The sequence below is a fragment of the Mercenaria mercenaria genome, chromosome 9 (assembly GCF_021730395.1).
Source record: "Mercenaria mercenaria strain notata chromosome 9, MADL_Memer_1, whole genome shotgun sequence".
Taxonomy (NCBI): domain Eukaryota; kingdom Metazoa; phylum Mollusca; class Bivalvia; order Venerida; family Veneridae; genus Mercenaria; species Mercenaria mercenaria.
The window spans coordinates 52,257,258-52,275,899 of NC_069369.1; the positions used below are offsets into that span (position 1 = coordinate 52,257,258).

An 18,642-nucleotide genomic window follows, 5' to 3' on the forward strand; every position below is an offset into this window, starting at 1 on the left:
CGCCCGCTTAGCTCAGTAGGTAGAGCGTCGGTCTACGGATCGCGGGGTCGTGAGTTCGATCCTCGGGCGGGGCGTATGTTCTCTGTGACTATTTGATAAACGACATTGTGTCTGAAATCATTAGTCCTCCACCTCTGATTCATGTGGGGAAGTTGGCAGTTACTTGCGGAGAATAGGTTTGTACTGGTACAGAATCCAGGAACACTGGTTAGGTTAACTGCCCGCCGTTATATGACTGAAATACTGTTGAAAAACGGCGTTAAACCCAAAACAAACAAACAAGCAAACATTTAATTGATATATTTATTAATCTTTTCGAAGTGCCCGCACGCTTAGCTCACTAGGTAAGAGCATTGGTCTACGGATCGCGGGGTCGTAAGTTCGATCCTCGGGCGGGGCGTATATGTTCTCCATGACTATTTGATAAATGACATTGTGTCTGAAATCATTAATCCTCCACCTCTGATTCATGTGGGGAAGTTGGCAGTTACTTGCGGAGAACAGGTTTGTACTGGTACAGAATCCAGGAACACTGGTTATGTTAACTGCCTGCCGTTACATGACTGAAATACTGTTGAAAAACAGCGTTAAACCCAAAACAAACAAACAAACAAACAAAATCTTTTCGAAAATAGTACCAAACTCGCAGATATTGGCGATCTTTTTACAATGATTTTGTACAGCAGTTCAGACGTCCGAAGAATCGTATTTTTTTATCCACAGCGCCCAGGCAATTCATTTATAGAAATTGAAATATTTTTGTACCCCCCTGACAACAAAGTTGTAAGGGGGGGTATACTGGTTTCAGGTTGTCTGTCTGTCTGTCTGTCTGTCTGTCCGTCTGTCCGTAGACGCAATCTTGTGCGCACCATCTCTCCTTATCCCCTTGACAGAATTTAATGAAACTTCACACAAGTGATCAGTACCAACAGTAGTTGTGCATGGGGCATGTTAGATTCTTTTAGAAAAAAAATTTGCGGAGTTATGGGACTTTGTTTATTTGTTACTATACTATATACATAGACACGATCTTGTGCGCACCATCTCTCCTCATCCCCTTAACACAATTTAATGAAACTTCACACAAGTGATCAGTACCAACAGTAGTTGTGCATCGGGCATGTTAGGTTCTTTTAGAAAAAAAAATTGCAGAGTTATGGGACTTTGTTTTTTTGTTACTATACTATATATACATAGACACAATTTTGTGCGCACCATCTCTCCTCATCCCCTTGACACAATTTAATGAAACTTCACACAAGTGATCAGTAACAACAGTAGTTGTGCATGGGGCATGTAAGGTTCTTTCAGAAAAAAAATTTGCAGAGTTATGGGACTTTGTTTTTTTGTTACTATACTATATACATAGTCACAACCTTGTGCGCACCATCTCTCCTCATCCCCTTGACACAATTTAATGAAACTTCACACAAGTGATCAGTGACAACAGTAGTTGTGCATGGGGCATGTTAGGTTCTTTCAGCGACAAAAATTGCAGAGTTATGGGACTTTGTTTCTTGTTAACGTACTATATACATACAGTCTGCATATGCAATCTTGTGCGTGTCTAATCTACCAAACCCTTACACACAATTTAATGAAACTTCACACAACTGATCAGTACCAACCCTAGTTGTGCATGGTGCATGTTACATTCTTTTAGATAAATATTCTGCATAGTTATGGGACTTTGTTTTTTGTTACTATACTGTATACATACATTCTATATACATAAGTCCACATAATTATGCAATCTTGTGTGCGTCAAATTGCAATGTACTGTGTCAGTGCATGTGGGGGGTACATTCATCACCTTTAGTGATAGCTCTAGTTTGAAGTAATTTTTAATAAAATCAATAAATAATATACTATTGATGCATAAGATATCATGCACTCATTAAGTTTATCGGCTTTTTACACGCCGCCTGAACATTTTCAAAATGGCGGCGGCTTACAATATTATTTTTACAACTTTAAGTAAACAGATTACAACACTCAGAAAAACTCGGCGATTCGGATTTCGCCTGGAGGCGATAATTAGGTGAAGTCGCCGACTTTACAGCGACGATATCACTCAAATCGCCTTGTAGGATGATCCCTGCAATAACAGGGTGGCCAACCCACATTACTTTAACATTTTTGCTTATATTTTCCTTACTACTTAAGGACGCATGTGGCAGTTTTGGGTAAAAAATTTCGCAATAGAATTTGTTCAAACTTTGTATATGAACACATTGTCATGTTAGAAACAGAATTATGAAAAAAAATTCGAAGGTCACCATGCTTGTACAGGATTTATCTGTCCTTGAATATAAAAATTTGAAGAAAAATCCAGTTTTAAGGGCAGATAAGTCCTAAACAAGCATGGTGACCTATGAGTGTTTTTGCATTTTTAGCTCGACTATTCAAAGAATAGTCTAGCTATTCTACTCACCCTGGCGTCGACGTCGGCGTCACACCTTGGTTAAGTTTTTGCATGCAAGTACATACAGCCATCAATTAAAAGCATATAGCTTTGAAACTTATTTTTTCTTTTTCTAGGTCAATTACCAACCTCTCTGGGTCAAGTCCCATAACTCTGACATGTATTTTGAGCAAATTATGCCCCCTTTTGGACTTAGAAAATTTTGGTTAAAGTTTTACATGCAAGTTACTATCTCCAAAACTAATGCAGATATTGATTTGAAACTTCACATGTGTCTTGGGGGTTATGAAACTAGTTGATAGCAACAAGTCCCATAACTCTGACCTTCATTTTGGCCAAATTATGCCCCCTTTTGGACTTAGAAAATTCTGGTTAAAGTTTTGCGTGCAAGTACATACAGCTATTTCTAAAAGGCATATAGATTTGAAACTTATTTTTTCTTTTTCTAGATCAATTACCAACCTCACTGGGTCAAGTCCCATAACTCTGACATGTATTTTGAGCAAATTATGCCCCCTTTTGGACTTAGAAAATTTTGGTTAAAGTTTTACATGCAAGTTACTATCTCCAAAACTAACGCAGATATTGATTTGAAACTTCACTTGTGTCTTCGGGGTTATAAAACTAGTTGATAGCAGCAAGTCCAATAACTCTGACCTTCATTTTGGCCAAATTATGCCCCCTTTTGGACTTAGCAAATTCTGGTTAAGGTTTTGCGTGCAAGTACATACAGCTATTACTAAAAGGCATATAGATTTGAAACTTATTTTTTCTTTTTCTAGATCAATTACTAACCTCACTGGATCAAGTCCCATAACTCTTACATGTATTTTGAGCAAATTATTCCCCTTTTTGGACTTAGAAAATCCTGGTTAAAGTTTTGCGTGCAAGTACATACAGCAATTACAAAAAGGCATATAGATTTGAAACTTTTTTTTTTTCTAGATCAATAACCAACCTCACTGGGTCAAGTCCCATAACTCTGGCATGTATTTTGGGCAAATTATGCCCCCTTTTGGACTTTGAAAATTCTGGTTAAAGTTTTACATGCGAGTTTCTATCTCCAAAACTAATGCAGATATTGAATTGAAACTTCACATGTGCCTTTGGGGTTATAAAACTAGTTGATAGCAGCAAGTCCCATAACTGATATGCATTTTGGTCAAATTATGCCTCGTTTTGAACTTAAAATTCTTTTGATATTTTACCTTTTTGGGTAATATTTTCCTGCTTCTGGGACAATATTTCGAATAGTCGAGCTTGGCTGTCTTATGGACAGCTCTTGTTCTATTATTGCACCATCTCTCATACAAGAAACTGCAGCAAGTGACTTTAACAGATTTCAATAAAATAAGAAGCCTCAAAAACACGAAACTGGGTGCTTTCCTTGCCACAATTTTAAGCATCCAACAGAAATTCTTGATACTGAAATTTCTCGAATCACCTTGCCCAAATGTTTTTTCATGGACCAAATGTGTAGGTAACGTACACACTGGAATTTGGGCAAAGTGTTTGAAGACAGTATTGATTCAGTCTGGCAGACATTTTGTGCAGAGGAAAGCACTGGTTTTTCTGTCTTCAACACTTGTTATCTTATTAAAATCTATCAAGTAGTAAGGAAATTGGAAACAAAAGTGTTAAATCCAAGTAAGCGGTTTTCCTGTGTGTACAATATCGAAAAGTCATCTGAGTTAGTCACCCTGAATAATATTACTATAAAATTTCCAAACTTTGCAGGATTAGCTTTGATGAACTGAGTTTCGATTGAAAAAGAACACTAACAATTGTAAGTCAGTCTAAATTGTCTCATCTACATTTGAATAACCTTTTTATTAGCTCACCTGAGCATGAAGTGCACAAAGGTGAGCTTTTGTGATCGCCCTTTATCCGTCATCCATCGTCGTCAACAATTTGACTGTTAACACTCTAGAGGTCACAATTTTGGCCCAATCTTAATGAAACTTGTTCAGAATGTTACTCTCAATAAAATCTTGGACGAGTTTTGATATTGGGTCATCTGGGGTCAAGAATTAGATCACCAGGTCAAATCAAAGGAAAAGCTTGTTAACACTCTAGAGGTCACAATTTTGGCCCAGTCTTAATGAAACTTGGTCAGAATGTTACCCTCAATAAAATCTTGGATGAATTCGATATTGGGTCATCTGGGGTCAAAAACTAGGTCATTAGGTCAAATCAAAGGAAAGCTTGTTAACACTCTAGAGGTCACAATTTTTGCCCAATCTTAATGAAACTTGGTCAGAATGTTATCCTCAATAAAATCTTGGACGATTCGATATTGGGTTATCTGGGGTCAAAAACTAGGTCACCAGGTCAAATCAAAGGAAAAGGTTGTTAACACTCTAGAGATCACAATTTTGGCCTAATCTTAATGAAACTTGGTCAGAATGTTACCCTCAATAAAATCTTGGATGAGTTTGATATTGGGTCATCTGGGGTCAAAAACTAGGTCACTAGGTCAAATCAAAGGAAAAGCTTCTTAACACTGTAGAGGCCACATTTTTGACTATATCTTCATGAAACTTGGTCAGAATGTTAGTCTTGATGATCTCAAGATCCTCATGAAACTTGGTCAGAATGTTAGTCTTGATGATCTCAAGATCCAGTTTGAATCTGGGTCAGGTGTGGTCAAGAATTAGGTCACCAGGTCAAATCAAAGGAAAAGCTTGTTAACACCATAGAGGCCACATTTATCACTGTATCTTCATGAAACTTAGTCAGAATGTGAACATTGATCATCTTTAGGTCAAGTTCGAATCTGGGTCATGTGGGGTCAAAAACTAGGTCACCAGTTCAAATCAAAGGAAAAGCTTGTTAACACTCTAGAGGCCACAATTATGATCATATCTTAATGAAACTTGGTCAGAATGTTAATCTTGATGATCTTTAGGTCAAGATCAAATCTGGGCCAGGTGGGGTCAAAAACTAGGTCACCAAGTCAAATCAAAGGGAAAGCTTGTTAAAACCATAGAGGCCATGACTATATCTTAATGAAACTTAGTCAGAATGTGAACGTTAATCATTTTTAGGTCAAGTTCTAATCCAGGACATGTGGGGTCAAAAACTAGGTTACCAGGTCAAATCAAACAGGGTTCCCACGGTCAGGGAAAAGTCAGGGAAAAACAAAAAATTTTCAAGGTCAGGGAAAAGTCAGGGAATTTTGTAATTGGTCAGGGAAATTTGGAAATTGGGCAAAAGTGAGGGAAAAGTCAGGGAAATTTGGAATTAGTGCTCAAGGGTTTAGGAATCAATTTGTAAAAAGCAGAAAGAATGTAATAATAGGCTATGGCAGTTTCTTAAATTTTAGTTTAAATCTAGCACTTTGGAAATATTTTAGTCAGCACTGTAAAATTATTCTGTATTTCATATCCAAAAATTATAGTCTATCTATCATTAAGTCTGTTTAACAAAACTAGTGTAGAATTTTAAAAGAAAAATTAAGACTGTAGAACATTATTTCGTAAAGCAAGCTTATATCCCTTCTATTCGCCATTAAAAGCTGACTCGCACAGCAAGTACCATAACTCTACATTGCTGTTTGAAAGAATTATGGCCCCTTTTGGACTCAGAAAGTCATGGGTAGGACAATATTTCTAATATACGTACAGAGACAAAAAAATCAGATGAGTGTCTGCACCCGAAAGACGGTGCTTTTGTTAATCATATTAAAACCCAAACATAGTCATAGGTAGTCTTTCAGTGAATAGTGTGGACCTTTCTTATTGTCTGTTACATCTCACTAAAATAATACAGGGTTTGTTTAACTGAAACAAACTTTATTTACGCCATCGTTATCACTATAACAAGAAAGGTGATGAAATTTAGCTGATACGGAGGATTGAGGTCAATATTTATAAATCTATGCCCAGGTAAACTTCTGTGAACATGGAGCGTTTTGGTCAGGGAAAATTGGACTTTGGTCAGGGAAAAGTCAGTGAAAAGTCAGGGAATTTTATATTCTCTGCTTTGTGGGAACCCTGTCAAAGGAAAAGCTAGTTAACACTGTAGAGACCACATTTATGATTATATCTTAATGAAACTTGGTCAGAATGTTAAACTTGATGATCTATATGTCACATTCAAATCTGGGTCAGGTGGGGTCAAAAACTAGGTCACTAGGTGAAATCAAAGGAAAAGCTTGTTAACACTTTAGAGGCCACATTTATGACTATATCTTCATGAAACTTAGTCAGAATGTTAATCTTGTTGATCTTTAGGTCAAGTTCGAATCTGGGTCATGTGGGGTCAAAAACTAGGTAACTAGGTAAAATCAAAGGAAAAGCTTGTTAACACTCTAGAGGCCACATTTATGACTATATCTTAATGAAACTTGGTCAGAATGTTAATCTTGATGATCTTTAGGTCAATAGGTCAGGTGAGCGATACAGGGCCTTTATGGCCCTCTTGTTTTTCCTTACTTTTATATATCAGTATTTTAATAAACCCATATATCAAAAGTACAGTCTGAAAAATCTTGGATGGCGATATTGAGTGATCCTTAGTAGTTCCAGAAAGACAATAAACTGAAAATAATGTCCCCAGAAATTTGGTTGCCATCAAACTACCTAGACTAAGCTAGGTCGTTGGTTCTTTCCAGATGCCCGGCTTCCTAAATTGCCCCAACAAAGTAAAAAAAAAATATGACTGAAAGCTTTTAAAGTAGACTTTTACCACAGATGTTAAAATAAAAAAACACTTGATTTATGCAAGTTACATAATATAATTGCTTGCCTTGATAGATTTGTGCCAATTAAGAGGCAAATAATGATTATGATAGAATACAACTAATAATTGTCACCTTTGCTATTATTTAATGAATAGCATTTGGCATGCTGGATTATTGTACAAATAATTTATAAGAGCGGTGATGTAATGTTAGTTTACTGAAATGGCTCTAATGCAGTAGTGGACGTAATTTTCACTCATGATTTATGATGCATTACAGGTTTATTCAGCAAGAAATGAAAATATTATTTTTCTTTTTTAGCTCGACTATTCGAAGAATAGTCTAGCTATTCTACTCACCCTGGCGTCGGCGTCGGCGTCGGCGTCACACCTTGGTTAAGTTTTTGCATGCAAGTACATACAGCCATCAATTAAAGGCATATAGCTTTGAAACTTATTTTTTCTTTTCCTAGGTCAATTACCAACCTCTCTGGGTCAAGTCCCATAACTCTGACATGTATTTTGAGCAAATTATGCCCCCTTTTGGACTTAGAAAATTTTGGTTAAAGTTTTACATGCAAGTTACTATCTCCAAAACTAATGCAGATATTGATTTGAAACTTCACGTGTGTCTTCGGGGTTATAAAACTAGTTGATAGCAGCAAGTCCCATAACTCTGACTTTCATTTTGGCCAAATTATGCCCCTTTTTGGACTTAGAAAATTCTGGTTAAAGTTTTGTGTGCAAGTACATACAGCTATTTCTAAAAGGAATATAGATTTGAAACTTATTTTTTCTTTTTCTAGATCAATTACCAACCTCACTGGGTCAAGACCCATAACTCTGACATGTATTTTGGGCAAATTATGCCCCCTTTTAGACTTAGAAAATTCTGGTTAAAGTTTTACATGTAAGTTACTATCTCCAAAACTAATGCAGATATTGATTTGAAACTTCACATGTGTCTTCGGGGTTATATATCTAGTTGATAGCAGCAAGTCCCATAACTCTGACCTTCATTTTGGCCAAATTATGCCCCCTTTTGGACTTAGAAAATTCTGGTTAAAGTTTTGCGTGCAAGTACATACAGCTATTTCTAAAAGGCATATAGATTTGAAACTTATTTTTTCTTTTTCTAGATCAATTACCAACCTCATTGGGTCAAGTCCCATAACTCTGACATGTTTTTTGAGCAAATTATGCCCCCTTTTAGACTTAGAAAATTTTGGTTAAAGTTTTACATGCAAGTTACTATCTCCAAAACTAATGCAGATATTGATTTGAAACTTCACATGTGTCTTCGGGGTTATAAAACTAGTTGATAGCAGCAAGTCCCATAACTCTGACCTTCATTTTGGCCAAATTATGTCCCCTTTTGGACTTAGCAAATTCTGGTTAAAGTTTTGCTTGCAAGTACATACAGCTATTACTAAAAGGCATATAGATTTGAAACTTATTTTTTCTTTTTCTAGATCAATTACTAACCTCACTGGATCAAGTCCCATAACTCTGGCATGTATTTTGGGCAAATTATGCCCCCTTTTAGACTTTGAAAATTCTGGTTAAAGTTTTACATGCAAGTTTCTATCTCCAAAACTAATGCAGATATTGAATTGAAACTTCACATGTGCCTTCGGGGTTATAAAACTAGTTGATAGCAGCAAGTCCCATAACTGATATGCATTTTGGTCAAATTATTCCCCCTTTTGAACTTAAAACTCTTTTGATATTTAACCTTTTTGGGTAATATTTTCCTGCTTCTGGGACAATATTTCGAATAGTCGAGCTTGGCTGTCTTACGGACAGCTCTTGTTAACCCAGTGGTTATGAATAATTTATGTCCATATTTAAATATCGCACAATTTATATGCCTGTGAAGTAAAATGGTCAGATAGCTCAAGGTTAGGCTAAATTATCTGGGGTTTCCAGCGATCCAAACATTATGACCACATTAACCCTTAGCCTGCTAAACTTCTAAAATGGATTGGTCCATCATTCAGTTTGGGCAATACCATTCATTATTCCAAGGGGTGTTCACTGAAAATTTACTGACTGAATAGTGAACAATGCAGACCATGATCAGCCTGATCTTGATCTGCACTGGTCGCAAAGGCAAAATCACTTGCCGCCAGCAAGCTAAGCATTAATTACTTGAGCAACCCTGAATTCTGTAGCTGTTGATGCTAAAGCAAGTGGTGTTCTGCTGAAATCTAGACTAAATAGAAAGTTGTTATGTTTTTAGCTGACCGGAGTCGTAGGTTCTGGTTAATCTGCACGTATAATCAAGTCTTTATCTTCAGTGTCTGCCAAACATTTGCCATTGGTTTCATAGCTTTATTTGAACACCTAAGGAGCGAAGGAGCTAAAAATAGAACTGTAGAACTGGTGTCTTTTCTCGACAGTGTCTCAGTTGTTTTGACATCTTTATGTAGCAGCAGAGCTCAAAATAGAACCTTTACCTATTGTTTCTGTGGACTGTGAGTATACTAGCATTCTTCAGGAGGTGCATGGTAAGGCAGAACAGAGGAGTCGTAATACTGAATGTAGCGCCATCACATAATGAAAGTTATTTTGGAATCAGTTGTAAATTAGGACAAAAAATTGGATCATAAAATTGATGCCAGAAAGCCTCATAATCACCTGCTAAATGCAAGCTCATTACAGATAACTAGTAACCGTATTCTTTCATTAAAGGTTGAGGACCATGTACCAATTTCTAACTCTCGGAAAATATTGCTATATCTCTGAGTTTATCTGTTGTAATCTTAAGGTCAAATTGTGACTCAAACTTGGGAGGATGATCCCAGGGAGAACTTTCAAGTTCAATGATTGAAACAGCAAAGTTGAATAGTGCTACGTCTAGGCATAAATTCATAGACAGTATATCCCTTTAAATTTTGGTGTATATTGCCAGACTATAGCCCACCCACTTAGCTCAGTAGGGAGAGCGTTAGTCTATGGATCGCGGGGTCGCGAGTTCGATCCCCGGGCGGGGCATATGTTCTCTGACGATTTGATAAAAGACAATGTATCTGACATCATTCATCCTCCACCTCTGATAATTCATGTGGAGAAGTTGGCAGTTACTGGCGAAGAACAGGTTTGTACTGGTACAGAATCCAGGAACACTGGTTAGGTTAACTGCCCGCCATTGCATGACTGAAATACTGTTGAAAAATGGCGTTAAACACAAAACAAACAAACAAACAAACATTGTCAGACTACCTGTATTTGCCCTCCAGTTAATGTTCCCTGTCAGCCTGAAATTTCTGTGAACTTCCATTAAGTAAAAATATGAATGATAGTAGATATTAGTTTTACAAAGCAGAAATATTTCTTTGCAAAAATTGTGACTCTTTCTCCATCACATACTTTTGTGACCCAAGTTTGTGGAAAGTTTTCAGTTATTTTAGAAAGACTTAAAAGTGCAGACTCATTGACTTTTAAGACCAAATACAAACATTCAGAATGGAAAAACAATGTCAAAGAAAGACTTACAAGTGCTAATTTAAGACCAAATACATGTAAAACATCCAGAAAATGTTGGAAAAAGTATAAACTCTTAATTTGTAACATTAAGAATAAATATGCTTAGAATAAACAAGTCAAAACCATTTTCAAGTTATGTGTTACTACTCACGCACGATAATTTAAATGACAAGATGTTTATATTATTGTTTGATTGCACAGTTCTCATGCATTGTTGAACTCAAAAAGGTTGTCCATGATAGAAGTTAATTGTATACTGTAATGTTATACAAAAATATTTTCTGTATTGAAACGTTTTAATGAAGAAAAATCATAATTATCAAACATGCTATTGTTCGAGTTATCGTGTGGGATTTATACTTGTTGATTAGGGCTAATGTAAACACTGAGCATTGTATAAGAGATATTTACTCACTCATTATGTTTTTCTTACATACTACTTCTATGTACTTTATTTGAAACACAATTTTGTGGTTTATGTTTATAATTGTATGGGCAACTTTTGAATATATATATAGTTTGAAGAAATTCTATTGTTGGGAAAAATTTTGCCCATCTCATATACAGAGACTGCTAACATGCGCCTTTAATACATTTATACACAATGGGTAGATATATGTTGGGTGAAATTATTTCATACGACGTTTTACAGCCGGAGTGTATAAATAATGTTTAAACACTGTTTTGCTATAAATTATTTCAATTTTAATATGAGATTTTTTATCATGAAATTTAGATCAAATATGATCTGTTTTTTTTGGCGCACATATGGCGCTAAACTGTACATTGTTTATGCACGCCAGGACTGGTCATGGTAATATGTCTTGCAGAATTATAAGTTCCATTAGAGCGCAAATGATGACAAACTATTCTGCACAGCAAATGACTAATTCATTGTGTGTGTAAATTAATCAAGACGGAATTTTTAAACTGTTGTGCTATGTGACATTTGGTTTTAATTATGCCCCCCTTCGAAGAAGTTTGCAGATGGTCGGTCGGTCGGTCGGAATGTAGACCAATCCGTTTCCGGAAGATAACTCAAGAACGCTTGGGCCTAGGATCATGAAAGTTGATTGGGAGGTTGGTCATCACCAACAGATGACCCCTATTGATTTTGACATCTGTATGTCAAAGGTCAAGGTCACAGTGACCCTGAATAGTAGAACGGTTTCCGGATGATAACTCAAGAACACTTGGGCCTAGGATCATGAAAGTAGATAGGGAGGTTGGTCATGACCAGCAGATGACCCCTATTGATTTTGAGGTCAGTATGTTAAAGGTCAAGGTCACAGTGACCCTGAACAGTTAAACGGTTTCCAGATGAAGTCATTAGGTCAAAGGTCAAGGTCACATTGGCCAGGAACAGTTAAACGGTTTCTGATCTTCTTGTCCAAAACCACAGAGCCTAGGGCTTTGATATTTGGTATGAAGCATCATCTATTGGTCCTCTGCCAAGATGATTCAAATTTTTTCCCTGGGGTCTAATATGGCCCCGCCCCGGGGGTCACATGGTTTACACAGACTTATATAGGGAAAAACTTTGAAAAACCTCTTGCTCAAAACCACAGGGCCTAGGACTTTGATATTTTGTATGTGACATCTAGGGGTCTTCTGCTAAGATTGTTCAAATTATCCCCCTAGGGTCAGATATGGCCCCGCCCCGGGGTCACATGGTTTACATAGACTTGTATAAGGAAAAACTTTGAAAATCTTCTTGTCCAAACCACAAAGACTAGGGCTTTGATATTTGTAATGTAGCTTCATCTAGTGATTCTCTGCTGAGTTTGTTCAAATTATCCCCCTAGGGTCAAATATGGCCCCGCCCTGGGGGTCACATGGTTCATATAGACTTTTATAGGGAAAAGCTTTTAAAATCTTCTTGTCAATAACCTACAACATTTAAATTTTGACCACATGTATGGTTTTGAGTGGCAAGATGAACCTTGACATGAGTTGACCTTGATTTTGACCTAGTGACCTACTTTCACATTTCTGTAGCTACAGCCTTCAAATTTGGACCACCATGCATAGTTTTGTGCACCGAAAAAAATTTTGACCTTGACATTGACCTAGTGACCTACTTTCACATTTTTGAAGGTACAGGCTTCAAAATTAGACCACATGCATAGTTTTGTGTTCCAAAATGAAATTTGATCTTGACTTTGACCTAGTGACCTGCTTTCACATTTCTCAAGCTACAGCCTTCAAATTTGGACCACATGCTTAGTTTTGTGTACCGAAAATATTTTGACCTTAACATTGACCAAGTGACCTACTTTCACATATTTGAAGGTGCAGGCTTCAAATTTGGACCACATGCATAGGATTGTGTACCGAAATGAACTTTGATCTTGAGATTGACCTAGTGACCTACTTTCACATTTCTGATTGTACAGACTTCAGATTTGGACCACATGCATATTTTTATGCCCCCGGCATCTACTGATGCGGGAGGCATATAGTGATCGTCCTGTCTATCCGTACGAGGTTAACCAAATGGGACCATTTCGTCTAGCATCAATACCCCTTACTAGAATGACTTGATACTAATGCAGATGTAACCTGTGACCATTCCCCATCTTCAGACATCACCTGACCACAGTTTGACCTTGACCTTGACCTCATTTTGGACTTAGGTTGCTTTATATGGGCCATCTCTTGGTTAACCAAATGGGACCATTTCGTCTAGCATCAATACCCCTTACTAGAATGACTTGATACTAATGCAGATGTAACTTGTGACCATTCCCCATCTTCAGACATCACCTGACCTGAGTTTGACCTTGACCTCATTTTGGACTTAGGTTGCTTTATGTGGGCCGTCTCTTGGTTAACCAAATGGGACTGTTTCGTCTAGCATCAATACCGCTTACAAGAATGAATTGATACTAATACAGATGTAACCTGTGACCATTCCTCATCTTCAAACATCACCTGACCTCAGTTTGCCTTGACCTCATTTTGGACTTAGGTTGCTTTGTATCGACAAGGATGCCACCGGGGGCATCAAGCGTTTATTGAACGCAGCTCCTTGTTGTGTTCTGAATTGAAATTTGACATTGATTTTTACCTAGTACCTACTTTAACATTTCTCGAGCTACAGCCTCCAAATTTGAAGCGCATGCATATTTCTGTCTACCGAAATGAACTTTGACCTTGATATTGATCTAGTGACCTACTTTCACATTTCTCAAGCCACAGCTTTCAAATTTGGACCACTTACACATTATTTTGTACCGAAATGAAATTTGACCTTGATTTTGACCTTGAGCTAGTCTTGAAATTTGGAACATTCAAAAATGGCTCAGTGGATGGCACCAAGATCACTTTGTAATCTCTTGTTAGGTTAATAGGTTAAAGGTCAAGGTCAGATTAAACCAGAATGGTAGAACTTTTGTTTACAGTGAGCATATAATTTCTATTCCTTGTGCAATTACTAAATGCATCAAGGGGGGCATTTCGTGTTCGACGAGCTCTTGTTATGTTTTTAGCTCACCTGAGCCAAAGGCTCTTGGTGAGCTTTTGTGACCGCTCAATGTCAGTCGTCCATCGTGTGGCGTGCGTTGTGCGTCTGTCAACAATTTGTAAAGAAATCTTCTTCTTGAAAACCACTGGGCAGAATTACACCAAACTTAACAGGAATGATCCTTGGGTGGCCCCCTTTCAAAATTGTTCAAAGAATTGAATTCCATGCAGAACTCTGGTTGCCATGGCAACCGAAAGGAAAAACTTTAAAAATCTTCTTGTCCAAAACCACAGGGCCTAGGGATTTGATATCTGGTGTGTAGCATCATCTAGTGGTCCTCTACCAAAATTGTTCAAATTATCCCCCTAGGGTCAAATATGGCCCCGCCCCGGGGGTCACATGGTTTATATAGACTTATATAGGGAAAACTTCAAAAATCTTCTTGTACAAAACCACACGGCCTAGGGCTTTGATATTTGGTATGTAGCATCATCTAGTGGTCCTCTACCAAGATTGTTCAAAGTATCCCCCTAGGATCAAATATGGCCCTGCCCCGGGGGTCCCAAGTTTTACATAGACTTATATAGGAAAAAAAAGTTTAAAAATCTTCTTCTCTGAAATCACAACACTTAGACCTTTGATATTTGGTTTGTAGCATTGTCTTAAATTATGGTCTTCAACCAAAATTGTTCAAATTGTACCCCTGGGGTAAAAAGAGGCCCTGCCCTGGGGGTCCCAAGCTTTATATAGACTTACATAGGAATAAACTTTAAAAATCTTGTGTGAAACCATACGACCTAGGCTTTTAATATTTGGTATGATGCATTGTCTAGTAGTCCTCTACCAAATTTGTTCAAATTATGCCCCTGGGGTTAAAAGAGGCCCTGCCCTGGGGTCACTTAGTTATTATATGTGAGTTGTTTAGGAAAAAATACTTAAACAATCATCTGATCCTATTTCCAAGACTGTTTAATTATAATTACCTGATGACCCCAAGTAATATTATGTCACTTGACTGTGACCTTGACCTACTGACTTACTTTCCTGTTTTTTAAGATACAGCCTTGAAGTTTTGATGACATACACAGTTTTGCACACTAATCGTAAAACTGAATTTCATTGACCATGAATGTGACCTACTGACTTTCTTAATATTTTATTATCAGTTTGACATTTGAAACATGTAGCTCATATTACTCAGTTGAGCGATTCAGGGTCATCATGACCCTCTTGTTAAGTAAAATTTGGATCAAATTTCAAAGCGTTATTTCCCAATGCATACATCAGGCGCTTATAAATACCACGTCAACGTGATGTCACTATAATATCGTTGTGATGATTTAAGCATTGCTTGTCATATTAGAATGTTGGTTGGTACACTCTTTATTAGCCTCTGATCAGTAACTGAAGAAAGCCTGGATGTACCCATATCAAACTTCAAATGAGCCGTGCCATGAGAAAACCAACATAGTGGGTATGCGACCAGCAAGGATCCAGACCAGCCTGCGCATCCGCGCAGTCTGGTCAGGATCCATGCTGTTCGCTTTCAAAGCCTGCTGGAATTAGGTAGCGAACAGCATGGATCCTGACCAGACTGCGCGGATGCGCAGGCTGGTCTGGATCCATGCTGGTCGCATCCCCACTATGTTGGTTTTCCCATGGCACGGCTCAAATGATTACCAGTAGTCAGTAAATGATGCCTTTTGTTTTATTGACCAGTGGCTTATGAATGCCTTGGTTTACAAAATCTACATGTGAAATGGGGAATCAAAGGTCAAGGTCATAGTAGCCTTGGAATGGAAATGTTTTTGATTAATAATTAGAGTCCTCTTGGTTCTATGGCTGTTTATAGAATCATGATTGCTTTTGGATAATAGGTGATGATTACTTTTTGATAATAGGTGACCTCTTATTTTCTGAGTGTCAGTTATGAGGTCAAAGGACAAGGTCAGTTACCCATGACTTACACAGTCTCCAGTCAATTAATGGAAACTGTTTGGCCTTTGTTGTTTCCTGTACGTAACTTGTATTATTTTTCTTTTTTCTTTTTTTTTGGGTGAGGGGTGGGGGGGGTCAGAGGTCAAGGGCACAGCTCACTGGGGATGTGAACAACTTAGACAGGCCTTTAAGGGCTTAAAATTATGTGTTTTACAAGCAGTTCTTGCTTTCATTTCTATTTCAGTGTACATGTCTTTTACTGCGTAAACTGCAGAATTTCTAGTTATGCCATGTATTCATTCATGCCATACAGTTGTAGATTAAATGGAGTTATTTTGTTGCCACACTAACTCTGTGAACATAAATGCCAAGATAAGGACTTTACTGTATTTTAACTACAGAATGATAAAAGCTATGAAAAAATATATAATGCCTTGAAGAGAGCTGTTTGTTTTAACTGGCTTCCATTAGATAAGTGAAATATTGTTTGAAAAGTGGCATGAACACAACACAAATGAGTTATAAATCACCTAGCAACACTGTGAAGGAGGGTTGAGAACCTTTAAAGTTTGTTTTGTAATGAAATGCAAAGCTTTTATCACTAATTTTCTGCAAATTTATCTTCAACATTTTAACAGCTCTTTTAGTGCCCTGTTATATATCATCTGGAGTATTAACACATATTTGCATCCTAATAGTCTTGCAAGTTTTCAATAAAATTAATCGTAAAAATAATGCAATACAGATGCTTGCGAGAAATTATGATATTTTTTGTCTCCCAGTCAAGTTGTAAAATACGGGATCTGGCACAGTTTTCTGTTTGTTTTGAAGAAAGGAATATTTCTAATGCGTCTTAATTAGTTTGTTTATTCATATTTCTATTTGTTTTTGTTTTTTTCTGATAATCAGTGACTGAACATCAGGATTTTTGGTTTTAAAATTCCTCAGTATAAGATCAGTTAGATATTTAGTTATGTAACAAAATTAATGGAATTGTTTTTTAAGTGGGGATGTCAGGCAAGGTGTATGTAGGCCCTCCGGCAAAATTCTTAATATATATTTAAAGACTTAACAAGTCTATACAGCTGCATTAAAACTGGAAGTTGGGACCGTTATCAAAATTAAATTTTTAGGAAACATTAAAATATTTAATGCTTGTCAGGACTTCTCTTATTATATTGGATTATACCTGACTACATTAAGATTTAATTTTTCAGATTTTCAGGGGTTTTTTTATTTTTCAGGTGTTTATTGTGGTTTTAGCCAGTATTTTGTACAAGAGAAACAGAAAAGGTAACAGCGAAGTATTATATCACGGACCACCAAACATTTCTGATACTGTAGAATTCCAAAAAGGTAAGTAGGTCTGGAAATGAGATGTCAGAAAGAAAAATGTTGCCGGCAGCTGTTTTAAGAAAAAACACATGATGGGGGAAAAAAGAAGTTTTTTTTTAAATTTCAGTTTAAGATTGTTACACTGGTTTTGTTCACATGAAATATTTGGGTGGAATGATCATTGATGAGCCATTATAAGTTTAAATTTGTAAATGGAAGTCCAGCAGTATCTCTTGGTCTTCAGCTTTTAATTACATGTTGACATTTTTAGCTCACTTGATCACAAGGTGCACAATGTAAGTGATTGTGATAGCTCACTATCTACAATATGTCTCTAAAATTTATGTATTTTTATACTGTAAATATTTTTGTAAAAAAAAAAAGGTTACAATACTAGAAGATATAAAACTTCCAAAGATCATGAACAGTGAAAATTAAGTTCTTTAGAGCAGGTCATTGAAAAGGCTCAGTATTCTAAAATGGTTCTGCGAAGCAATTTGATATGAAGTGAAATAAAGTCTACAGGTTTCTAACTCACCTGAGTACAAAGTGCTCAAGATCATTCTGTGTCTGTCTTTCTTTGTAGTCTGTTGTCTACAATTTGACTGCTTAAACTCTAGAGGTCACAATTTGGCCCAGTCTGAGTGAAACTTGGTATGAATGTTGCCCTCAGTAAAATCTTGGACAGCTTCTTTACCAGGCTCATCTGGGTTCTAAAACTTGGTCACTAGGCTAGTAAAATAGGGTAACTTTGTTAATACTCTGAAGCCACATTTTCATTAAATGTCTCAGAATTACAGGACAGTATCGAAACTCTGTTATCTGGGATCAAAAACTAGGCCACTAGATGAAATTATACAAAAACCATGTTTACTTTCTGTACACCACATTTTCTGCTTGATCTTCATTAAAGTTTGTCAAGTTGTTTGTCTTTATGAAATCAACATGTAGGCCAAATTTGAAAATTGGTTACCAAAGGTCAAAAACTAGGTCAGATCATAGAAAAACTTTAGTAACTCTTTAGATGCCACATCTTCTACCTGATTATCGTAAATTTTGTCAGAATATTTTTGTCAATGAAATCTGTTTGAAATTCAAAACTTGATTACCTATCTAAAATCAAAAAGTAGCCCACTAGGCCAAATCATAGGAAAAAAAACAACAGAAAAACAGGTAGAGGCCACATTTTCAACATAATCTTCATAGAATTTGTCAGGTTCTTTGTCTCTATGAAATCTAGGTCAGATTTGTAAATGGATTTCCTGAGTTCAAAAACTAAGTCAATAGGTCAAATCATAGAAAAACC

General features: G+C 36.8%; 1 protein-coding gene across 1 annotated transcript in view; it reads left to right on the plus strand.

The window, feature by feature from the left end:
- The window catches only part of LOC123547119 (nuclear hormone receptor HR96-like), a 277,908-nt gene that overhangs the window by 54,974 nt on the left and 204,292 nt on the right, over positions 1 to 18,642 (plus strand). Inside the window, exon 2 of the mRNA XM_045333954.2 lies at positions 17,246 to 17,357. The gene's annotated coding sequence lies outside the window, so the exon portion shown is untranslated. The remainder of the gene's footprint in view (positions 1 to 17,245; positions 17,358 to 18,642) is intronic.